Here is a 26,668-nt window from a genome sequence, read left to right as displayed (position 1 = left end):
CACACTCTGGCCATCCGCCTTTGCCTTGCCTCCCAGCACTCCCAACACACATTCTCAGGTTGAATCTCACTCTCACTCCCGGCACAGACCACCTCCCAAAGTGCAAACGTCCAAGCCATTTCTCCCATACGATAGGCCTAAGGGCTTAGAGCTGTGACTGGTCCTCACCTTCCCTTGACACCGCTTTCACAGCCAAACGCACTCTGCCCATCTGCGCTGCCCTTGCCTCCCAGCACTCCCAACACACATTCTCAGTCTCACTATCACTCTCACTCCCGGCACACACCACCTCCCAAAGTGCAAACGTCCAAGCCATTTCTCCCCTACGATAGGCCTAAGGGCTTAGAGCTGTGGCTGGTCCTCACCTTCCCTTGACACCGCTTTCACAGCCAAACACACTCTCCCCATCTACCCTGGCTTTGCCTCCCAGCACTCCCAAAACACATTCTCAGGTTGAATCTCACTATCACTGCCGGCACAGACCACTATCCAAAGAGCAAATACCCAAGCGATTTCTGGCACACGCTACATCTAAGGCCTTAGAGCTGTTGCTGGTCTTCACCTTCCCTTGACACCGCTTTCACAGACAAACACACTCTGGCCATCTGCCTTTGCCTTCCCTCCCAGCACTCCCAACACACTCTCACTACCGGCACAGACCACCTCCCAAAATGCCAACACCCAAGCGATTTCTGACACACGCTCCATCTAAGGGCTTAGAGCTGTTGCTGGTCTTCACCTTCCCTTGACAACGCTTTCACAGCCAAACACACTCTGCCCATCTAACCTGGCTTTGCCTCCCAGCACTCCCAACACACATTGTCAGGCTCAATCTCACTCTCACTCACGGCACAGACCACCTCCCAAAGTGAAAATACCCAAGCGATTTCTGACACACGCTACATCTAAGGGCTTAGAGCTGTTGCTGGTCCTCACCTTCCCTTGACACCGCTTTCACAGCCAAACGCACTCTGCCCATCTGCACTGCCCTTGCCTCCCAGCACTCCCAACACACATTCTCAGGCACGCTCACGCTCTCACTCTGACTCCCAGCACAGACCACCTCCCAAAGTGAAAATACCCAAGCCATTTCTGACACACGCTACATCTACGGGCTTCGAGCTGTGACTGGTCCTCACCTTCCCTTGACACCGCTTTCACAGCCAAACGCACTCTGCCCATCTGCGCTGCCCTTGCCTCCCAGCACTCCCAACACACATTCTCAGTCTCACTATCACTCTCACTCCCGGCACACAACACCTCCCAAAGTGCAAACGTCCAAGCATTTTCTGCCGCATGCTACATCTAAGGGCTTAGAGCTGTTGCTGGTCCTCACCTTCCCTTGACACCGCTTTCACAGCCAAACACACTCTGCCCATCTGCCTTTGCCTTGCCTCCCAGCACTCCCAAAACACTCTCACTACCGGCACAGACCACCTCCCAAAGTGCAAACCCCCAAGCGATATCTGACAAACGGTAAATCTAAGGGCTTAGAGCTGTTGCTGGTCCTCACCTTCCCTTGACACCGCTTTCACAGCCAAACGCACTCTCCCCATCTGCGCTGCCCTTGCCTCCCAGCACTCCCAACACACGTTCTCAAGCACACTCACGCTCTCACTCTCACTCCCAACACAGACCACCTCCCAAAGTCAAAACACCCAACCGATTTCTGACATACGCTACATCTAAGGGCTTAGAGCTGTGGCTGGTCCTCACCTTCCCTTGACACCGCTTTCACAGCCAAACACACTCTGCCCATCTACGCTGGTTTTGCCTCCCAGCACTCCCAAACACATTCTCAGGTTGAATCTCACTATCACTGCCGGCACAGACCACTTCCCAAAGAGCAAATACCCAAGCCATTTCTGGCACACGCTACATCTAAGGCCTTAGAGCTGTTGCTGGTCCTCACCTTCCCTTGACACCGCTTTCACAGACAAACACACTCTGGCCATCTGCCTTTGCCTTCCCTCCCAGCACTCCCAACACACTCTCACTACCGGCACAGACCACCTCCCAAAATGCCACCACCAAACCGATTTCTGACACACGCTACATCTAAGGGCTTAGAGCTGTTGCTGGTCCTCACCTTCCCTTGACACCGCTTTCACAGCCAAACGCACTCTGCCCATCTGCACTGCCCTTGCCTCCCAGCACTCCCAACACACATTCTCAGGCACGCTCACGCTCTCACTCTGACTCCCAGCACAGACCACCTCCCAAAGTGAAAATACCCAAGCCATTTCTGACACACGCTACATCTACGGGCTTAGAGCTGTGGCTGGTCCTCACCTTCCCTTGACACCGCTTTCACAGCCAAACGCACTCTGCCCATCTGCGCTGCCCTTGCCTCCCAGCACTCCCAACACACATTCTCAGTCTCACTATCACTCTCACTCCCGGCACACACCACCTCCCAAAGTGCAAACGTCCAAGCCATTTCTCCCCTACGATAGGCCTAAGGGCTTAGAGCTGTGGCTGGTCCTCACCTTCCCTTGACACCGCTTTCACAGCCAAACACACTCTCCCCATCTACCCTGGCTTTGCCTCCCAGCACTCCCAAAACACATTCTCAGGTTGAATCTCACTATCACTGCCGGCACAGACCACTATCCAAAGAGCAAATACCCAAGCGATTTCTGGCACACGCTACATCTAAGGCCTTAGAGCTGTTGCTGCTCCTCACCTTCCCTTGACACCGCTTTCACAGACAAACACACTCTGGCCATCTGCCTTTGCCTTCCCTCCCAGCACTCCCAACACACTCTCACTACCGGCACAGACCACCTCCCAAAATGCCAACACCCAAGCGATTTCTGACACACGCTCCATCTAAGGGCTTAGAGCTGTTGCTGGTCCTCACCTTCCCTTGACACCGCTTTCACAGCCAAACACACTCTGCCCATCTAACCTGGCTTTGCCTCCCAGCACTCCCAACACACATTGTCAGGCTCAATCTCACTCTCACTCACGGCACAGACCACCTCCCAAAGTGAAAATACCCAAGCGATTTCTGACACACGCTACATCTAAGGGCTTAGAGCTGTTGCTGGTCCTCACCTTCCCTTGACACCGCTTTCACAGCCAAACGCACTCTGCCCATCTGCGCTGCCCTTGCCTCCCAGCACTCCCAACACACATTCTCAGTCTCACTATCACTCTCACTCCCGGCACACACCACCTCCCAAAGTGCAAACGTCCAAGCCATTTCTCCCCTACGATAGGCCTAAGGGCTTAGAGCTGTTGCTGGTCCTCACCTTCCCTTGACACTGCTTTCACAGACAAACACACTCTGGCCATCTGCGCTGCCCTTGCCTCACAGCACTCCCAACACACATTCTGAGTCTCACTCTCACTCTCACTCCCGGCACACACCACCTCCCAAAGTGCAAACACCCAAGCGATTTCTGACACACGCTACATCTAAGAGCTTAGAGCTGTTGCTGGTCCTCACCTTCCCTTGACACCGCTTTCACAGCCAAGCACACTCTGGCCATCTACCCTGGCTTTGCCTCCCAGCACTCCCAACACACATTCTCAGGCTCAATCTCACTCTCACTCCCGGCACACAACACCTCCCAAAGTGCAAACGTCCAAGCATTTTCTGCCGCATGCTACATCTAAGGGCTTAGAGCTGTTGCTGGTCCTCACCTTCCCTTGACACCGCTTTCACAGCCAAACACACTCTGGCCATCCGCCTTTGCCTTGCCTCCCAGCACTCCCAAAACACTCTCACTCCCAGCACAGACCACCTCCCAAAGTGCAAACCCCCAAGGGATATCTGACAAACGCTAAATCTAAGGGCTTAGAGCTGTTGCTGGTCCTCACCTTCCCTTGACACCGCTTTCACAGCCAAACACACTCTGGCCATCCGCCTTTGCCTTGCCTCCCAGCACTCCCAACACACATTCTCAGGTTGAATCTCACTCTCACTCCCGGCACAGACCACCTCCCAAAGTGCAAACGTCCAAGCCATTTCTCCCATACGATAGGCCTAAGGGCTTAGAGCTGTGACTGGTCCTCACCTTCCCTTGACACCGCTTTCACAGCCAAACGCACTCTGCCCATCTGCGCTGCCCTTGCCTCCCAGCACTCCCAACACACATTCTCAGTCTCACTATCACTCTCACTCCCGGCACACACCACCTCCCAAAGTGCAAACGTCCAAGCCATTTCTCCCCTACGATAGGCCTAAGGGCTTAGAGCTGTGGCTGGTCCTCACCTTCCCTTGACACTGCTTTCACAGCCAAACACACTCTCCCCATCTACCCTGGCTTTGCCTCCCAGCACTCCCAAAACACATTCTCAGGTTGAATCTCACTATCACTGCCGGCACAGACCACTATCCAAAGAGCAAATACCCAAGCGATTTCTGGCACACGCTACATCTAAGGCCTTAGAGCTGTTGCTGGTCTTCACCTTCCCTTGACACCGCTTTCACAGACAAACACACTCTGGCCATCTGCCTTTGCCTTCCCTCCCAGCACTCCCAACACACTCTCACTACCGGCACAGACCACCTCCCAAAATGCCAACACCCAAGCGATTTCTGACACACGCTCCATCTAAGGGCTTAGAGCTGTTGCTGGTCTTCACCTTCCCTTGACAACGCTTTCACAGCCAAACACACTCTGCCCATCTAACCTGGCTTTGCCTCCCAGCACTCCCAACACACATTGTCAGGCTCAATCTCACTCTCACTCACGGCACAGACCACCTCCCAAAGTGAAAATACCCAAGCGATTTCTGACACACGCTACATCTAAGGGCTTAGAGCTGTTGCTGGTCCTCACCTTCCCTTGACACCGCTTTCACAGCCAAACGCACTCTGCCCATCTGCGCTGCCCTTGCCTCCCAGCACTCCCAACACACATTCTCAGTCTCACTATCACTCTCACTCCCGGCACACACCACCTCCCAAAGTGCAAACGTCCAAGCCATTTCTCCCCTACGATAGGCCTAAGGGCTTAGAGCTGTTGCTGGTCCTCACCTTCCCTTGACACTGCTTTCACAGACAAACACACTCTGGCCATCTGCGCTGCCCTTGCCTCACAGCACTCCCAACACACATTCTGAGTCTCACTCTCACTCTCACTCCCGGCACAGACCACCTCCCAAAGTGCAAACACCCAAGCGATTTCTGACACACGCTACATCTAAGAGCTTAGAGCTGTTGCTGGTCCTCACCTTCCCTTGACACCGCTTTCACAGCCAAGCACACTCTGGCCATCTACCCTGGCTTTGCCTCCCAGCACTCCCAACACACATTCTCAGGCTCAATCTCACTCTCACTCCCGGCACACAACACCTCCCAAAGTGCAAACGTCCAAGCATTTTCTGCCGCATGCTACATCTAAGGGCTTAGAGCTGTTGCTGGTCCTCACCTTCCCTTGACACCGCTTTCACAGCCAAACACACTCTGGCCATCCGCCTTTGCCTTGCCTCCCAGCACTCCCAAAACACTCTCACTCCCAGCACAGACCACCTCCCAAAGTGCAAACCCCCAAGGGATATCTGACAAACGCTAAATCTAAGGGCTTAGAGCTGTTGCTGGTCCTCACCTTCCCTTGACACCGCTTTCACAGCCAAACACACTCTGGCCATCCGCCTTTGCCTTGCCTCCCAGCACTCCCAACACACATTCTCAGGTTGAATCTCACTCTCACTCCCGGCACAGACCACCTCCCAAAGTGCAAACGTCCAAGCCATTTCTCCCATACGATAGGCCTAAGGGCTTAGAGCTGTGACTGGTCCTCACCTTCCCTTGACACCGCTTTCACAGCCAAACGCACTCTGCCCATCTGCGCTGCCCTTGCCTCCCAGCACTCCCAACACACATTCTCAGTCTCACTATCACTCTCACTCCCGGCACACACCACCTCCCAAAGTGCAAACGTCCAAGCCATTTCTCCCCTACGATAGGCCTAAGGGCTTAGAGCTGTGGCTGGTCCTCACCTTCCCTTGACACCGCTTTCACAGCCAAACACACTCTCCCCATCTACCCTGGCTTTGCCTCCCAGCACTCCCAAAACACATTCTCAGGTTGAATCTCACTATCACTGCCGGCACAGACCACTATCCAAAGAGCAAATACCCAAGCGATTTCTGGCACACGCTACATCTAAGGCCTTAGAGCTGTTGCTGGTCTTCACCTTCCCTTGACACCGCTTTCACAGACAAACACACTCTGGCCATCTGCCTTTGCCTTCCCTCCCAGCACTCCCAACACACTCTCACTACCGGCACAGACCACCTCCCAAAATGCCAACACCCAAGCGATTTCTGACACACGCTCCATCTAAGGGCTTAGAGCTGTTGCTGGTCTTCACCTTCCCTTGACAACGCTTTCACAGCCAAACACACTCTGCCCATCTAACCTGGCTTTGCCTCCCAGCACTCCCAACACACATTGTCAGGCTCAATCTCACTCTCACTCACGGCACAGACCACCTCCCAAAGTGAAAATACCCAAGCGATTTCTGACACACGCTACATCTAAGGGCTTAGAGCTGTTGCTGGTCCTCACCTTCCCTTGACACCGCTTTCACAGCCAAACGCACTCTGCCCATCTGCACTGCCCTTGCCTCCCAGCACTCCCAACACACATTCTCAGGCACGCTCACGCTCTCACTCTGACTCCCAGCACAGACCACCTCCCAAAGTGAAAATACCCAAGCCATTTCTGACACACGCTACATCTACGGGCTTCGAGCTGTGACTGGTCCTCACCTTCCCTTGACACCGCTTTCACAGCCAAACGCACTCTGCCCATCTGCGCTGCCCTTGCCTCCCAGCACTCCCAACACACATTCTCAGTCTCACTATCACTCTCACTCCCGGCACACAACACCTCCCAAAGTGCAAACGTCCAAGCATTTTCTGCCGCATGCTACATCTAAGGGCTTAGAGCTGTTGCTGGTCCTCACCTTCCCTTGACACCGCTTTCACAGCCAAACACACTCTGCCCATCTGCCTTTGCCTTGCCTCCCAGCACTCCCAAAACACTCTCACTACCGGCACAGACCACCTCCCAAAGTGCAAACCCCCAAGCGATATCTGACAAACGGTAAATCTAAGGGCTTAGAGCTGTTGCTGGTCCTCACCTTCCCTTGACACCGCTTTCACAGCCAAACGCACTCTCCCCATCTGCGCTGCCCTTGCCTCCCAGCACTCCCAACACACGTTCTCAAGCACACTCACGCTCTCACTCTCACTCCCAACACAGACCACCTCCCAAAGTCAAAACACCCAACCGATTTCTGACATACGCTACATCTAAGGGCTTAGAGCTGTGGCTGGTCCTCACCTTCCCTTGACACCGCTTTCACAGCCAAACACACTCTGCCCATCTACGCTGGTTTTGCCTCCCAGCACTCCCAAACACATTCTCAGGTTGAATCTCACTATCACTGCCGGCACAGACCACTTCCCAAAGAGCAAATACCCAAGCCATTTCTGGCACACGCTACATCTAAGGCCTTAGAGCTGTTGCTGGTCCTCACCTTCCCTTGACACCGCTTTCACAGACAAACACACTCTGGCCATCTGCCTTTGCCTTCCCTCCCAGCACTCCCAACACACTCTCACTACCGGCACAGACCACCTCCCAAAATGCCACCACCAAACCGATTTCTGACACACGCTACATCTAAGGGCTTAGAGCTGTTGCTGGTCCTCACCTTCCCTTGACACCGCTTTCACAGCCAAACGCACTCTGCCCATCTGCACTGCCCTTGCCTCCCAGCACTCCCAACACACATTCTCAGGCACGCTCACGCTCTCACTCTGACTCCCAGCACAGACCACCTCCCAAAGTGAAAATACCCAAGCCATTTCTGACACACGCTACATCTACGGGCTTAGAGCTGTGGCTGGTCCTCACCTTCCCTTGACACCGCTTTCACAGCCAAACGCACTCTGCCCATCTGCGCTGCCCTTGCCTCCCAGCACTCCCAACACACATTCTCAGTCTCACTATCACTCTCACTCCCGGCACACACCACCTCCCAAAGTGCAAACGTCCAAGCCATTTCTCCCCTACGATAGGCCTAAGGGCTTAGAGCTGTGGCTGGTCCTCACCTTCCCTTGACACCGCTTTCACAGCCAAACACACTCTCCCCATCTACCCTGGCTTTGCCTCCCAGCACTCCCAAAACACATTCTCAGGTTGAATCTCACTATCACTGCCGGCACAGACCACTATCCAAAGAGCAAATACCCAAGCGATTTCTGGCACACGCTACATCTAAGGCCTTAGAGCTGTTGCTGGTCCTCACCTTCCCTTGACACCGCTTTCACAGACAAACACACTCTGGCCATCTGCCTTTGCCTTCCCTCCCAGCACTCCCAACACACTCTCACTACCGGCACAGACCACCTCCCAAAATGCCAACACCCAAGCGATTTCTGACACACGCTCCATCTAAGGGCTTAGAGCTGTTGCTGGTCCTCACCTTCCCTTGACACCGCTTTCACAGCCAAACACACTCTGCCCATCTAACCTGGCTTTGCCTCCCAGCACTCCCAACACACATTGTCAGGCTCAATCTCACTCTCACTCACGGCACAGACCACCTCCCAAAGTGAAAATACCCAAGCGATTTCTGACACACGCTACATCTAAGGGCTTAGAGCTGTTGCTGGTCCTCACCTTCCCTTGACACCGCTTTCACAGCCAAACGCACTCTGCCCATCTGCGCTGCCCTTGCCTCCCAGCACTCCCAACACACATTCTCAGTCTCACTATCACTCTCACTCCCGGCACACACCACCTCCCAAAGTGCAAACGTCCAAGCCATTTCTCCCCTACGATAGGCCTAAGGGCTTAGAGCTGTTGCTGGTCCTCACCTTCCCTTGACACTGCTTTCACAGACAAACACACTCTGGCCATCTGCGCTGCCCTTGCCTCACAGCACTCCCAACACACATTCTGAGTCTCACTCTCACTCTCACTCCCGGCACACACCACCTCCCAAAGTGCAAACACCCAAGCGATTTCTGACACACGCTACATCTAAGAGCTTAGAGCTGTTGCTGGTCCTCACCTTCCCTTGACACCGCTTTCACAGCCAAGCACACTCTGGCCATCTACCCTGGCTTTGCCTCCCAGCACTCCCAACACACATTCTCAGGCTCAATCTCACTCTCACTCCCGGCACACAACACCTCCCAAAGTGCAAACGTCCAAGCATTTTCTGCCGCATGCTACATCTAAGGGCTTAGAGCTGTTGCTGGTCCTCACCTTCCCTTGACACCGCTTTCACAGCCAAACACACTCTGGCCATCCGCCTTTGCCTTGCCTCCCAGCACTCCCAAAACACTCTCACTCCCAGCACAGACCACCTCCCAAAGTGCAAACCCCCAAGGGATATCTGACAAACGCTAAATCTAAGGGCTTAGAGCTGTTGCTGGTCCTCACCTTCCCTTGACACCGCTTTCACAGCCAAACGCACTCTGCCCATCCGCCTTTGCCTTGCCTCCCAGCACTCCCAACACACATTCTCAGGTTGAATCTCACTCTCACTCCCGGCACAGACCACCTCCCAAAGTGCAAACGTCCAAGCCATTTCGCCCATACGATAGGCCTAAGGGCTTAGAGCTGTGACTGGTCCTCACCTTCCCTTGACACCGCTTTCACAGCCAAACACACTCTGCCCATCTACGCTGGTTTTGCCTCCCAGCACTCCCAAACACATTCTCAGGTTGAATCTCACTATCACTGCCGGCACAGACCACTTCCCAAAGAGCAAATACCCAAGCCATTTCTGGCACACGCTACATCTAAGGCCTTAGAGCTGTTGCTGGTCCTCACCTTCCCTTGACACCGCTTTCACAGACAAACACACTCTGGCCATCTGCCTTTGCCTTCCCTCCCAGCACTCCCAACACACTCTCACTACCGGCACAGACCACCTCCCAAAATGCCACCACCAAACCGATTTCTGACACACGCTACATCTAAGGGCTTAGAGCTGTTGCTGGTCCTCACCTTCCCTTGACACCGCTTTCACAGCCAAACGCACTCTGCCCATCTGCACTGCCCTTGCCTCCCAGCACTCCCAACACACATTCTCAGGCACGCTCACGCTCTCACTCTGACTCCCAGCACAGACCACCTCCCAAAGTGAAAATACCCAAGCCATTTCTGACACACGCTACATCTACGGGCTTAGAGCTGTGGCTGGTCCTCACCTTCCCTTGACACCGCTTTCACAGCCAAACGCACTCTGCCCATCTGCGCTGCCCTTGCCTCCCAGCACTCCCAACACACATTCTCAGTCTCACTATCACTCTCACTCCCGGCACACACCACCTCCCAAAGTGCAAACGTCCAAGCCATTTCTCCCCTACGATAGGCCTAAGGGCTTAGAGCTGTGGCTGGTCCTCACCTTCCCTTGACACCGCTTTCACAGCCAAACACACTCTCCCCATCTACCCTGGCTTTGCCTCCCAGCACTCCCAAAACACATTCTCAGGTTGAATCTCACTATCACTGCCGGCACAGACCACTATCCAAAGAGCAAATACCCAAGCGATTTCTGGCACACGCTACATCTAAGGCCTTAGAGCTGTTGCTGGTCTTCACCTTCCCTTGACACCGCTTTCACAGACAAACACACTCTGGCCATCTGCCTTTGCCTTCCCTCCCAGCACTCCCAACACACTCTCACTACCGGCACAGACCACCTCCCAAAATGCCAACACCCAAGCGATTTCTGACACACGCTCCATCTAAGGGCTTAGAGCTGTTGCTGGTCCTCACCTTCCCTTGACACCGCTTTCACAGCCAAACACACTCTGCCCATCTAACCTGGCTTTGCCTCCCAGCACTCCCAACACACATTGTCAGGCTCAATCTCACTCTCACTCACGGCACAGACCACCTCCCAAAGTGAAAATACCCAAGCGATTTCTGACACACGCTACATCTAAGGGCTTAGAGCTGTTGCTGGTCCTCACCTTCCCTTGACACCGCTTTCACAGCCAAACGCACTCTGCCCATCTGCGCTGCCCTTGCCTCCCAGCACTCCCAACACACATTCTCAGTCTCACTATCACTCTCACTCCCGGCACACACCACCTCCCAAAGTGCAAACGTCCAAGCCATTTCTCCCCTACGATAGGCCTAAGGGCTTAGAGCTGTTGCTGGTCCTCACCTTCCCTTGACACTGCTTTCACAGACAAACACACTCTGGCCATCTGCGCTGCCCTTGCCTCACAGCACTCCCAACACACATTCTGAGTCTCACTCTCACTCTCACTCCCGGCACACACCACCTCCCAAAGTGCAAACACCCAAGCGATTTCTGACACACGCTACATCTAAGAGCTTAGAGCTGTTGCTGGTCCTCACCTTCCCTTGACACCGCTTTCACAGCCAAGCACACTCTGGCCATCTACCCTGGCTTTGCCTCCCAGCACTCCCAACACACATTCTCAGGCTCAATCTCACTCTCACTCCCGGCACACAACACCTCCCAAAGTGCAAACGTCCAAGCATTTTCTGCCGCATGCTACATCTAAGGGCTTAGAGCTGTTGCTGGTCCTCACCTTCCCTTGACACCGCTTTCACAGCCAAACACACTCTGGCCATCCGCCTTTGCCTTGCCTCCCAGCACTCCCAAAACACTCTCACTCCCAGCACAGACCACCTCCCAAAGTGCAAACCCCCAAGGGATATCTGACAAACGCTAAATCTAAGGGCTTAGAGCTGTTGCTGGTCCTCACCTTCCCTTGACACCGCTTTCACAGCCAAACACACTCTGGCCATCCGCCTTTGCCTTGCCTCCCAGCACTCCCAACACACATTCTCAGGTTGAATCTCACTCTCACTCCCGGCACAGACCACCTCCCAAAGTGCAAACGTCCAAGCCATTTCTCCCATACGATAGGCCTAAGGGCTTAGAGCTGTGACTGGTCCTCACCTTCCCTTGACACCGCTTTCACAGCCAAACGCACTCTGCCCATCTGCGCTGCCCTTGCCTCCCAGCACTCCCAACACACATTCTCAGTCTCACTATCACTCTCACTCCCGGCACACACCACCTCCCAAAGTGCAAACGTCCAAGCCATTTCTCCCCTACGATAGGCCTAAGGGCTTAGAGCTGTGGCTGGTCCTCACCTTCCCTTGACACCGCTTTCACAGCCAAACACACTCTCCCCATCTACCCTGGCTTTGCCTCCCAGCACTCCCAAAACACATTCTCAGGTTGAATCTCACTATCACTGCCGGCACAGACCACTATCCAAAGAGCAAATACCCAAGCGATTTCTGGCACACGCTACATCTAAGGCCTTAGAGCTGTTGCTGGTCTTCACCTTCCCTTGACACCGCTTTCACAGACAAACACACTCTGGCCATCCGCCTTTGCCTTGCCTCCCAGCACTCCCAAAACACTCTCACTCCCAGCACAGACCACCTCCCAAAGTGCAAACCCCCAAGGGATATCTGACAAACGCTAAATCTAAGGGCTTAGAGCTTGTGCTGGTCTTCACCTTCCCTTGACACCGCTTTCACAGCCAAACACACTCTGGCCATCCGCCTTTGCCTTGCCTCCCAGCACTCCCAACACACATTCTCAGGTTGAATCTCACTCTCACTCCCGGCACAGACCACCTCCCAAAGTGCAAACGTCCAAGCCATTTCTCCCATACGATAGGCCTAAGGGCTTAGAGCTCTGACTGGTCCTCACCTTCCCTTGACACCGCTTTCACAGCCAAACGCACTCTGCCCATCTGCGCTGCCCTTGCCTCCCAGCACTCCCAACACACATTCTCAGTCTCACTATCACTCTCACTCCCGGCACACACCACCTCCCAAAGTGCAAACGTCCAAGCCATTTCTCCCCTACGATAGGCCTAAGGGCTTAGAGCTGTGGCTGGTCCTCACCTTCCCTTGACACCGCTTTCACAGCCAAACACACTCTCCCCATCTACCCTGGCTTTGCCTCCCAGCACTCCCAAAACACATTCTCAGGTTGAATCTCACTATCACTGCCGGCACAGACCACTATCCAAAGAGCAAATACCCAAGCGATTTCTGGCACACGCTACATCTAAGGCCTTAGAGCTGTTGCTGGTCTTCACCTTCCCTTGACACCGCTTTCAAAGACAAACACACTCTGGCCATCTGCCTTTGCCTTCCCTCCCAGCACTCCCAACACACTCTCACTACCGGCACAGACCACCTCCCAAAATGCCAACACCCAAGCGATTTCTGACACACGCTCCATCTAAGGGCTTAGAGCTGTTGCTGGTCCTCACCTTCCCTTGACACCGCTTTCACAGCCAAACACACTCTGCCCATCTAACCTGGCTTTGCCTCCCAGCACTCCCAACACACATTGTCAGGCTCAATCTCACTCTCACTCACGGCACAGACCACCTCCCAAAGTGAAAATACCCAAGCGATTTCTGACACACGCTACATCTAAGGGCTTAGAGCTGTTGCTGGTCCTCACCTTCCCTTGACACCGCTTTCACAGCCAAACGCACTCTGCCCATCTGCACTGCCCTTGCCTCCCAGCACTCCCAAAACACATTCTCAGTTTGAATCTCACTCTCACTCCCGGCACACAACACCTCCCAAAGTGCAAACGTCCAAGCATTTTCTGCCGCATGCTACATCTAAGGGCTTAGAGCTGTTGCTGGTCCTCACCTTCCCTTGACACCGCTTTCACAGCCAAACGCACTCTGCCCATCTGCCTTTGCCTCAACTGCCAGCACTCCCAACACACATTCTCAGGCTCACTCTCACTCTCACTCCCGGCACAGACCACCTCCCAAAGTGCAAACCTCCAAGCCATTTCTCCCACACGATAGGCCTAAGTGCTTAGAGCTGTTGCTGGTCCTCACCTTCCCTTGACACCGCTTTCACAGCCAAACACACTCTGCCCATCTGCCTTTGCCTTGCCTCCCAGCACTCCCAAAACACTCTCACTACCGGCACAGACCACCTCCCAAAGTGCAAACCCCCAAGCGATATCTGACAAACGCTAAATCTAAGGGCTTAGAGCTGTTGCTGGTCCTCACCTTCCCTTGACACCGCTTTCACAGCCAAACGCACTCTCCCCATCTGCGCTGCCCTTGCCTCCCAGCACTCCCAACACACGTTCTCAAGCACACTCACGCTCTCACTCTCACTCCCAACACAGACCACCTCCCAAAGTCAAAACACCCAACCGATTTCTGACATACGCTACATCTAAGGGCTTAGAGCTGTGGCTGGTCCTCACCTTCCCTTGACACCGCTTTCACAGCCAAACACACTCTGCCCATCTACGCTGGTTTTGCCTCCCAGCACTCCCAAACACATTCTCAGGTTGAATCTCACTATCACTGCCGGCACAGACCACCTCCCAAAATGCCACCACCAAACCGATTTCTGACACACGCTACATCTAAGGGCTTAGAGCTGTTGCTGGTCCTCACCTTCCCTTGACACCGCTTTCACAGCCAAACGCACTCTGCCCATCTGCACTGCCCTTGCCTCCCAGCACTCCCAACACACATTCTCAGGCACGCTCACGCTCTCACTCTGACTCCCAGCACAGACCACCTCCCAAAGTGAAAATACCCAAGCCATTTCTGACACACGCTACATCTACGGGCTTAGAGCTGTGGCTGGTCCTCACCTTCCCTTGACACCGCTTTCACAGCCAAACGCACTCTGCCCATCTGCGCTGCCCTTGCCTCCCAGCACTCCCAACACACATTCTCAGTCTCACTATCACTCTCACTCCCGGCACACACCACCTCCCAAAGTGCAAACGTCCAAGCCATTTCTCCCCTACGATAGGCCTAAGGGCTTAGAGCTGTTGCTGGTCCTCACCTTCCCTTGACACTGCTTTCACAGACAAACACACTCTGGCCATCTGCGCTGCCCTTGCCTCACAGCACTCCCAACACACATTCTCAGGCTCACTCTCACTCCCGGCACAGACCACCTCCCAAAGTGCAAACCTCCAAGCCATTTCTTACACACGCTACATCTAAGAGCTTAGAGCTGTGGCTGGTCCTCACCTTCCCTTGACACCGCTTTCACAGCCAAGCACACTCTGGCCATCTACCCTGGCTTTGCCTCCCAGCACTCCCAACACACATTCTCAGGCTCAATCTCACTCTCACTCCCGGCACACAACACCTCCCAAAGTGCAAACGTCCAAGCATTTTCTGCCGCATGCTACATCTAAGGGGTTAGAGCTGTTGCTGGTCCTCACCTTCCCTTGACACCGCTTTCACAGCCAAACACACTCTGGCCATCCGCCTTTGCCTTGCCTCCCAGCACTCCCAAAACACTCTCACTCCCAGCACAGACCACCTCCCAAAGTGCAAACCCCCAAGGGATATCTGACAAACGCTAAATCTAAGGGCTTAGAGCTGTTGCTGGTCCTCACCTTCCCTTGACACCGCTTTCACAGCCAAACGCACTCTGCCCATCCGCCTTTGCCTTGCCTCCCAGCACTCCCAACACACATTCTCAGGTTGAATCTCACTCTCACTCCCGGCACAGACCACCTCCCAAAGTGCAAACGTCCAAGCCATTTCTCCCATACGATAGTCCTAAGGGCTTAGAGCTGTGACTGGTCCTCACCTTCCCTTGACACCGCTTTCACAGCCAAACGCACTCTGCCCATCTGCGCTGCCCTTGCCTCCCAGCACTCCCAACACACATTCTCAGTCTCACTATCACTCTCACTCCCGGCACACACCACCTCCCAAAGTGCAAACGTCCAAGCCATTTCTCCCCTACGATAGGCCTAAGGGCTTAGAGCTGTGGCTGGTCCTCACCTTCCCTTGACACCGCTTTCACAGCAAAACACACTCTGGCCATCCGCCTTTGCCTTGCCTCCCAGCACTCCCAACACACATTCTCAGGTTGAATCTCACTCTCACTCCCGGCACAGACCACCTCCCAAAGTGCAAACGTCCAAGCCATTTCTCCCATACGATAGGCCTAAGGGCTTAGAGCTGTGACTGGTCCTCACCTTCCCTTGACACCGCTTTCACAGCCAAACACACTCTGCCCATCTGCCTTTGCCTTGCCTCCCAGCACTCCCAAAACACTCTCTCTACCGGCACAGACCACCTCCCAAAGTGCACACCCCCAAGCGATATCTGACAAACGCTAAATCTAAGGGCTTAGAGCTGTTGCTGGTCCTCACCTTCCCTTGACACCGCTTTCACATCCAAACGCACTCTCCCCATCTGCGCTGCCCTTGCCTCCCAGCACTCCCAACACACGTTCTCAAGCACACTCACGCTCTCACTCTCACTCCCAGCACAGACCACCTCCCAAAGTCAAAACACCCAACCGATTTCTGACATACGCTACATCTAAGGGCTTAGAGCTGTGGCTGGTCCTCACCTTCCCTTGACACCGCTTTCACAGCCAAACACACTCTGCCCATCTACGCTGGTTTTGCCTCCCAGCACTCCCAAACACATTCTCAGGTTGAATCTCACTATCACTGCCGGCACAGACCACTTCCCAAAGAGCAAATACCCAAGCCATTTCTGGCACACGCTACATCTAAGGCCTTAGAGCTGTTGCTGCTCCTCACCTTCCCTTGACACCGCTTTCACAGACAAACACACTCTGGCCATCTGCCTTTGCCTTCCCTCCCAGCACTCCCAACACACTCTCACTACCGGCACAGACCACCTCCCAAAATGCCACCACCAAACCGATTTCTGACACACGCTACATCTAAGGGCTTAGAGCTGTTGCTGGTCCTCACCTTCCCTTGACACCGCTTTCACAGCCAAACGCACTCTGCCCATCTGCACTGCCCTTGCCTCCCAGCACTCCCAACACACATTCTCAGGCACGCTCACGCTCTCACTCTGACTCCCAGCACAGACCACCTCCCAAAGTGAAAATACCCAAGCCATTTCTGACACACGCTACATCTACGGGCTTAGAGCTGTGGCTGGTCCTCACCTTCCCTTGACACCGCTTTCACAGCCAAACGCACTCTGCCCATCTGCGCTGCCCTTGCCTCCCAGCACTCCCAACACACATTCTCAGTCTCACTATCACTCTCACTCCCGGCACACACCACCTCCCAAAGTGCAAACGTCCAAGCCATTTCTCCCCTACGATAGGCCTAAGGGCTTAGAGCTGTGGCTGGTCCTCACCTTCCCTTGACACCGCTTTCACAGCCAAACACACTCTCCCCATCTACCCTGGCTTTGCCTCCCAGCACTCCCAAAACACATTCTCAGGTTGAATCTCACTATCACTGCCGGCACAGACCACTATCCAAAGAGCAAATACCCAAGCGATTTCTGGCACACGCTACATCTAAGGCCTTAGAGCTGTTGCTGGTCTTCACCTTCCCTTGACACCGCTTTCACAGACAAACACACTCTGGCCATCTGCCTTTGCCTTCCCTCCCAGCACTCCCAACACACTCTCACTACCAGCACAGACCACCTCCCAAAATGCCAACACCCAAGCGATTTCTGACACACGCTCCATCTAAGGGCTTAGAGCTGTTGCTGGTCCTCACCTTCCCTTGACAACGCTTTCACAGCCAAACACACTCTGCCCATCTAACCTGGCTTTGCCTCCCAGCACTCCCAACACACATTGTCAGGCTCAATCTCACTCTCACTCACGGCACAGACCACCTCCCAAAGTGAAAATACCCAAGCCATTTCTGACACACGCTACATCTACGGGCTTCGAGCTGTTGCTGGTCCTCACCTTCCCTTGACACCGCTTTCACAGCCAAACGCACTCTGCCCATCTGCGCTGCCCTTGCCTCCCAGCACTCCCAACACACATTCTCAGTCTCACTATCACTCTCACTCCCGGCACACACCACCTCCCAAAGTGCAAACGTCCAAGCCATTTCTCCCCTACGATAGGCCTAAGGGCTTAGAGCTGTTGCTGGTCCTCACCTTCCCTTGACACTGCTTTCACAGACAAACACACTCTGGCCATCTGCGCTGCCCTTGCCTCACAGCACTCCCAACACACATTCTCAGGCTCACTCTCACTCTCACTCCCGGCACACACCACCTCCCAAAGTGCAAACGTCCAAGCGATTTCTGACACACGCTACATCTAAGAGCTTAGAGCTGTTGCTGGTCCTCACCTTCCCTTGACACCGCTTTCACAGCCAAGCACACTCTGGCCATCTACCCTGGCTTTGCCTCCCAGCACTCCCAACACACATTGTCAGGCTCAATCTCACTCTCACTCCCGGCACACAACACCTCCCAAAGTGCAAACGTCCAAGCATTTTCTGCCGCATGCTACATCTAAGGGCTTAGAGCTGTTGCTGGTCCTAACCTTCCCTTGACACCGCTTTCACAGCCAAACACACTCTGGCCATCCGCCTTTGCCTTGCCTCCCAGCACTCCCAAAACACTCTCACTCCCAGCACAGACCACCTCCCAAAGTGCAAACCCCCAAGGGATATCTGACAAACGCTAAATCTAAGGGCTTAGAGCTGTTGCTGGTCCTCACCTTCCCTTGACACCGCTTTCACAGCCAAACACACTCTGGCCATCCGCCTTTGCCTTGCCTCCCAGCACTCCCAACACACATTCTCAGGTTGAATCTCACTCTCACTCCCGGCACAGACCACCTCCCAAAGTGCAAACGTCCAAGCCATTTCTCCCATACGATAGGCCTAAGGGCTTAGAGCTGTGACTGGTCCTCACCTTCCCTTGACACCGCTTTCACAGCCAAACGCACTCTGCCCATCTGCGCTGCCCTTGCCTCCCAGCACTCCCAACACACATTCTCAGTCTCACTATCACTCTCACTCCCGGCACACACCACCTCCCAAAGTGCAAACGTCCAAGCCATTTCTCCCCTACGATAGGCCTAAGGGCTTAGAGCTGTGGCTGGTCCTCACCTTCCCTTGACACCGCTTTCACAGCCAAACACACTCTCCCCATCTACCCTGGCTTTGCCTCCCAGCACTCCCAAAACACATTCTCAGGTTGAATCTCACTATCACTGCCGGCACCGACCACTTCCCAAAGAGCAAATACCCAAGCCATTTCTGGCACACGCTACATCTAAGGCCTTAGAGCTGTTGCTGGTCTTCACCTTCCCTTGACACCGCTTTCACAGACAAACACACTCTGGCCATCTGCCTTTGCCTTCCCTCCCAGCACTCCCAACACACTCTCACTACCGGCACAGACCACCTCCCAAAATGCCAACACCCAAGCGATTTCTGACACACGCTCCATCTAAGGGCTTAGAGCTGTTGCTGGTCTTCACCTTCCCTTGACAACGCTTTCACAGCCAAACACACTCTGCCCATCTAACCTGGCTTTGCCTCCCAGCACTCCCAACACACATTGTCAGGCTCAATCTCACTCTCACTCACGGCACAGACCACCTCCCAAAGTGAAAATACCCAAGCGATTTCTGACACACGCTACATCTAAGGGCTTAGAGCTGTTGCTGGTCCTCACCTTCCCTTGACACCGCTTTCACAGCCAAACGCACTCTGCCCATCTGCACTGCCCTTGCCTCCCAGCACTCCCAACACACATTCTCAGGCACGCTCACGCTCTCACTCTGACTCCCAGCACAGACCACCTCCCAAAGTGAAAATACCCAAGCCATTTCTGACACACGCTACATCTACGGGCTTCGAGCTGTGACTGGTCCTCACCTTCCCTTGACACCGCTTTCACAGCCAAACGCACTCTGCCCATCTGCGCTGCCCTTGCCTCCCAGCACTCCCAACACACATTCTCAGTCTCACTATCACTCTCACTCCCGGCACACACCACCTCCCAAAGTGCAAACGTCCAAGCCATTTCTCCCCTACGATAGGCCTAAGGGCTTAGAGCTGTTGCTGGTCCTCACCTTCCCTTGACACCGCTTTCACAGCCAAACACACGCTGCCCATCTACCCTGGCTTTGCCTCCCAGCACTCCCAACACACATTCTCAGGTTGAATCTCATTCTCACTGCCGGCACAGACCACCTCCCAAAGTGAAAATACCCAAGGCATTTCTCCCATACGATAGGCCTAAGGGCTTAGAGCTGTTGCTGGTCTTCACCTTCCCTTGACACCGCTTTGACAGCCAAACACACTCTGGCCATCTACGCTGGTTTTGCCTCCCAGCACTCCCAAAACACATTCTCAGGTTGAATCTCACTCTCACTCCCGGCACACAACACCTCCCAAAGTGCAAACGTCCAAGCATTTTCTGCCGCATGCTACATCTAAGGGCTTAGAGCTGTTGCTGGCCCTCACCTTCCCTTGACACCGCTTTCACAGCCAAACGCACTCTGCCCATCTGCCTTTGCCTCAACTGCCAGCACTCCCAACACACATTCTCAGGCTCACTCTCACTCTCACTCCCGGCACAGACCACCTCCCAAAGTGCAAACCTCCAAGCCATTTCTCCCACACGATAGGCCTAAGTGCTTAGAGCTGTTGCTGGTCCTCACCTTCCCTTGACACCGCTTTCACAGCCAAACACACTCTGCCCATCTACGCTGGTTTTGCCTCCCAGCACTCCCAAACACATTCTCAGGTTGAATCTCACTATCACTGCCGGCACAGACCACTTCCCAAAGAGCAAATACCCAAGCCATTTCTGGCACACGCTACATCTAAGGCCTTAGAGCTGTTGCTGCTCCTCACCTTCCCTTGACACCGCTTTCACAGACAAACACACTCTGGCCATCTGCCTTTGCCTTCCCTCCCAGCACTCCCAACACACTCTCACTACCGGCACAGACCACCTCCCAAAATGCCACCACCAAACCGATTTCTGACACACGCTACATCTAAGGGCTTAGAGCTGTTGCTGGTCCTCACCTTCCCTTGACACCGCTTTCACAGCCAAACGCACTCTGCCCATCTGCACTGCCCTTGCCTCCCAGCACTCCCAACACACATTCTCAGGCACGCTCACGCTCTCACTCTGACTCCCAGCACAGACCACCTCCCAAAGTGAAAATACCCAAGCCATTTCTGACACACGCTACATCTACGGGCTTAGAGCTGTGGCTGGTCCTCACCTTCCCTTGACACCGCTTTCACAGCCAAACGCACTCTGCCCATCTGCGCTGCCCTTGCCTCCCAGCACTCCCAACACACATTCTCAGTCTCACTATCACTCTCACTCCCGGCACACACCACCTCCCAAAGTGCAAACGTCCAAGCCATTTCTCCCCTACGATAGGCCTAAGGGCTTAGAGCTGTGGCTGGTCCTCACCTTCCCTTGACACCGCTTTCACAGCCAAACACACTCTCCCCATCTACCCTGGCTTTGCCTCCCAGCACTCCCAAAACACATTCTCAGGTTGAATCTCACTATCACTGCCGGCACCGACCACTTCCCAAAGAGCAAATACCCAAGCCATTTCTGGCACACGCTACATCTAAGGCCTTAGAGCTGTTGCTGGTCTTCACCTTCCCTTGACACCGCTTTCACAGACAAACACACTCTGGCCATCTGCCTTTGCCTTCCCTCCCAGCACTCCCAACACACTCTCACTACCAGCACAGACCACCTCCCAAAATGCCAACACCCAAGCGATTTCTGACACACGCTCCATCTAAGGGCTTAGAGCTGTTGCTGGTCCTCACCTTCCCTTGACAACGCTTTCACAGCCAAACACACTCTGCCCATCTAACCTGGCTTTGCCTCCCAGCACTCCCAACACACATTGTCAGGCTCAATCTCACTCTCACTCACGGCACAGACCACCTCCCAAAGTGAAAATACCCAAGCCATTTCTGACACACGCTACATCTACGGGCTTCGAGCTGTTGCTGGTCCTCACCTTCCCTTGACACCGCTTTCACAGCCAAACGCACTCTGCCCATCTGCGCTGCCCTTGCCTCCCAGCACTCCCAACACACATTCTCAGTCTCACTATCACTCTCACTCCCGGCACACACCACCTCCCAAAGTGCAAACGTCCAAGCCATTTCTCCCCTACGATAGGCCTAAGGGCTTAGAGCTGTGGCTGGTCCTCACCTTCCCTTGACACCGCTTTCACAGCCAAACACACTCTCCCCATCTACCCTGGCTTTGCCTCCCAGCACTCCCAAAACACATTCTCAGGTTGAATCTCACTATCACTGCCGGCACCGACCACTTCCCAAAGAGCAAATACCCAAGCCATTTCTGGCACACGCTACATCTAAGGCCTTAGAGCTGTTGCTGGTCTTCACCTTCCCTTGACACCGCTTTCACAGACAAACACACTCTGGCCATCTGCCTTTGCCTTCCCTCCCAGCACTCCCAACACACTCTCACTACCAGCACAGACCACCTCCCAAAATGCCAACACCCAAGCGATTTCTGACACACGCTCCATCTAAGGGCTTAGAGCTGTTGCTGGTCCTCACCTTCCCTTGACAACGCTTTCACAGCCAAACACACTCTGCCCATCTAACCTGGCTTTGCCTCCCAGCACTCCCAACACACATTGTCAGGCTCAATCTCACTCTCACTCACGGCACAGACCACCTCCCAAAGTGAAAATACCCAAGCCATTTCTGACACACGCTACATCTACGGGCTTCGAGCTGTTGCTGGTCCTCACCTTCCCTTGACACCGCTTTCACAGCCAAACGCACTCTGCCCATCTGCGCTGCCCTTGCCTCCCAGCACTCCCAACACACATTCTCAGTCTCACTATCACTCTCACTCCCGGCACACACCACCTCCCAAAGTGCAAACGTCCAAGCCATTTCTCCCCTACGATAGGCCTAAGGGCTTAGAGCTGTTGCTGGTCCTCACCTTCCCTTGACACTGCTTTCACAGACAAACACACTCTGGCCATCTGCGCTGCCCTTGCCTCACAGCACTCCCAACACACATTCTCAGGCTCACTCTCACTCTCACTCCCGGCACACACCACCTCCCAAAGTGCAAACGTCCAAGCGATTTCTGACACACGCTACATCTAAGAGCTTAGAGCTGTTGCTGGTCCTCACCTTCCCTTGACACCGCTTTCACAGCCAAGCACACTCTGGCCATCTACCCTGGCTTTGCCTCCCAGCACTCCCAACACACATTCTCAGGCTCAATCTCACTCTCACTCCCGGCACACAACACCTCCCAAAGTGCAAACGTCCAAGCATTTTCTGCCGCATGCTACATCTAAGGGCTTAGAGCTGTTGCTGGTCCTCACCTTCCCTTGACACCGCTTTCACAGCCAAACACACTCTGGCCATCCGCCTTTGCCTTGCCTCCCAGCACTCCCAAAACACTCTCACTCCCAGCACAGACCACCTCCCAAAGTGCAAACCCCCAAGGGATATCTGACAAACGCTAAATCTAAGGGCTTAGAGCTGTTGCTGGTCCTCACCTTCCCTTGACACCGCTTTCACAGCCAAACACACTCTGGCCATCCGCCTTTGCCTTGCCTCCCAGCACTCCCAACACACATTCTCAGGTTGAATCTCACTCTCACTCCCGGCACAGACCACCTCCCAAAGTGCAAACGTCCAAGCCATTTCTCCCATACGATAGGCCTAAGGGCTTAGAGCTGTGACTGGTCCTCACCTTCCCTTGACACCGCTTTCACAGCCAAACGCACTCTGCCCATCTGCGCTGCCCTTGCCTCCCAGCACTCCCAACACACATTCTCAGTCTCACTATCACTCTCACTCCCGGCACACACCACCTCCCAAAGTGCAAACGTCCAAGCCATTTCTCCCCTACGATAGGCCTAAGGGCTTAGAGCTGTGGCTGGTCCTCACCTTCCCTTGACACCGCTTTCACAGCCAAACACACTCTCCCCATCTACCCTGGCTTTGCCTCCCAGCACTCCCAAAACACATTCTCAGGTTGAATCTCACTATCACTGCCGGCACAGACCACTATCCAAAGAGCAAATACCCAAGCGATTTCTGGCACACGCTACATCTAAGGCCTTAGAGCTGTTGCTGGTCTTCACCTTCCCTTGACACCGCTTTCACAGACAAACACACTCTGGCCATCTGCCTTTGCCTTCCCTCCCAGCACTCCCAACACACTCTCACTACCAGCACAGACCACCTCCCAAAATGCCAACACCCAAGCGATTTCTGACACACGCTCCATCTAAGGGCTTAGAGCTGTTGCTGGTCCTCACCTTCCCTTGACAACGCTTTCACAGCCAAACACACTCTGCCCATCTAACCTGGCTTTGCCTCCCAGCACTCCCAACACACATTGTCAGGCTCAATCTCACTCTCACTCACGGCACAGACCACCTCCCAAAGTGAAAATACCCAAGCCATTTCTGACACACGCTACATCTACGGGCTTCGAGCTGTTGCTGGTCCTCACCTTCCCTTGACACCGCTTTCACAGCCAAACGCACTCTGCCCATCTGCGCTGCCCTTGCCTCCCAGCACTCCCAACACACATTCTCAGTCTCACTATCACTCTCACTCCCGGCACACACCACCTCCCAAAGTGCAAACGTCCAAGCCATTTCTCCCCTACGATAGGCCTAAGGGCTTAGAGCTGTTGCTGGTCCTCACCTTCCCTTGACACTGCTTTCACAGACAAACACACTCTGGCCATCTGCGCTGCCCTTGCCTCACAGCACTCCCAACACACATTCTCAGGCTCACTCTCACTCTCACTCCCGGCACACACCACCTCCCAAAGTGCAAACGTCCAAGCGATTTCTGACACACGCTACATCTAAGAGCTTAGAGCTGTTGCTGGTCCTCACCTTCCCTTGACACCGCTTTCACAGCCAAGCACACTCTGGCCATCTACCCTGGCTTTGCCTCCCAGCACTCCCAACACACATTGTCAGGCTCAATCTCACTCTCACTCCCGGCACACAACACCTCCCAAAGTGCAAACGTCCAAGCATTTTCTGCCGCATGCTACATCTAAGGGCTTAGAGCTGTTGCTGGTCCTAACCTTCCCTTGACACCGCTTTCACAGCCAAACACACTCTGGCCATCCGCCTTTGCCTTGCCTCCCAGCACTCCCAAAACACTCTCACTCCCAGCACAGACCACCTCCCAAAGTGCAAACCCCCAAGGGATATCTGACAAACGCTAAATCTAAGGGCTTAGAGCTGTTGCTGGTCCTCACCTTCCCTTGACACCGCTTTCACAGCCAAACACACTCTGGCCATCCGCCTTTGCCTTGCCTCCCAGCACTCCCAACACACATTCTCAGGTTGAATCTCACTCTCACTCCCGGCACAGACCACCTCCCAAAGTGCAAACGTCCAAGCCATTTCTCCCATACGATAGGCCTAAGGGCTTAGAGCTGTGACTGGTCCTCACCTTCCCTTGACACCGCTTTCACAGCCAAACGCACTCTGCCCATCTGCGCTGCCCTTGCCTCCCAGCACTCCCAACACACATTCTCAGTCTCACTATCACTCTCACTCCCGGCACACACCACCTCCCAAAGTGCAAACGTCCAAGCCATTTCTCCCCTACGATAGGCCTAAGGGCTTAGAGCTGTGGCTGGTCCTCACCTTCCCTTGACACCGCTTTCACAGCCAAACACACTCTCCCCATCTACCCTGGCTTTGCCTCCCAGCACTCCCAAAACACATTCTCAGGTTGAATCTCACTATCACTGCCGGCACCGACCACTTCCCAAAGAGCAAATACCCAAGCCATTTCTGGCACACGCTACATCTAAGGCCTTAGAGCTGTTGCTGGTCTTCACCTTCCCTTGACACCGCTTTCACAGACAAACACACTCTGGCCATCTGCCTTTGCCTTCCCTCCCAGCACTCCCAACACACTCTCACTACCGGCACAGACCACCTCCCAAAATGCCAACACCCAAGCGATTTCTGACACACGCTCCATCTAAGGGCTTAGAGCTGTTGCTGGTCTTCACCTTCCCTTGACAACGCTTTCACAGCCAAACACACTCTGCCCATCTAACCTGGCTTTGCCTCCCAGCACTCCCAACACACATTGTCAGGCTCAATCTCACTCTCACTCACGGCACAGACCACCTCCCAAAGTGAAAATACCCAAGCGATTTCTGACACACGCTACATCTAAGGGCTTAGAGCTGTTGCTGGTCCTCACCTTCCCTTGACACCGCTTTCACAGCCAAACGCACTCTGCCCATCTGCACTGCCCTTGCCTCCCAGCACTCCCAACACACATTCTCAGGCACGCTCACGCTCTCACTCTGACTCCCAGCACAGACCACCTCCCAAAGTGAAAATACCCAAGCCATTTCTGACACACGCTACATCTACGGGCTTCGAGCTGTGACTGGTCCTCACCTTCCCTTGACACCGCTTTCACAGCCAAACGCACTCTGCCCATCTGCGCTGCCCTTGCCTCCCAGCACTCCCAACACACATTCTCAGTCTCACTATCACTCTCACTCCCGGCACACACCACCTCCCAAAGTGCAAACGTCCAAGCCATTTCTCCCCTACGATAGGCCTAAGGGCTTAGAGCTGTTGCTGGTCCTCACCTTCCCTTGACACCGCTTTCACAGCCAAACACACGCTGCCCATCTACCCTGGCTTTGCCTCCCAGCACTCCCAACACACATTCTCAGGTTGAATCTCATTCTCACTGCCGGCACAGACCACCTCCCAAAGTGAAAATACCCAAGGCATTTCTCCCATACGATAGGCCTAAGGGCTTAGAGCTGTTGCTGGTCTTCACCTTCCCTTGACACCGCTTTGACAGCCAAACACACTCTGGCCATCTACGCTGGTTTTGCC

Source organism: Pelecanus crispus, unplaced genomic scaffold (assembly GCF_030463565.1).
Source record: "Pelecanus crispus isolate bPelCri1 unplaced genomic scaffold, bPelCri1.pri SCAFFOLD_54, whole genome shotgun sequence".
NCBI lineage: Eukaryota > Metazoa > Chordata > Aves > Pelecaniformes > Pelecanidae > Pelecanus > Pelecanus crispus.
The sequence above is the reverse complement of the archived record's forward strand: the minus strand, read 5'-3'. Positions refer to the sequence as shown.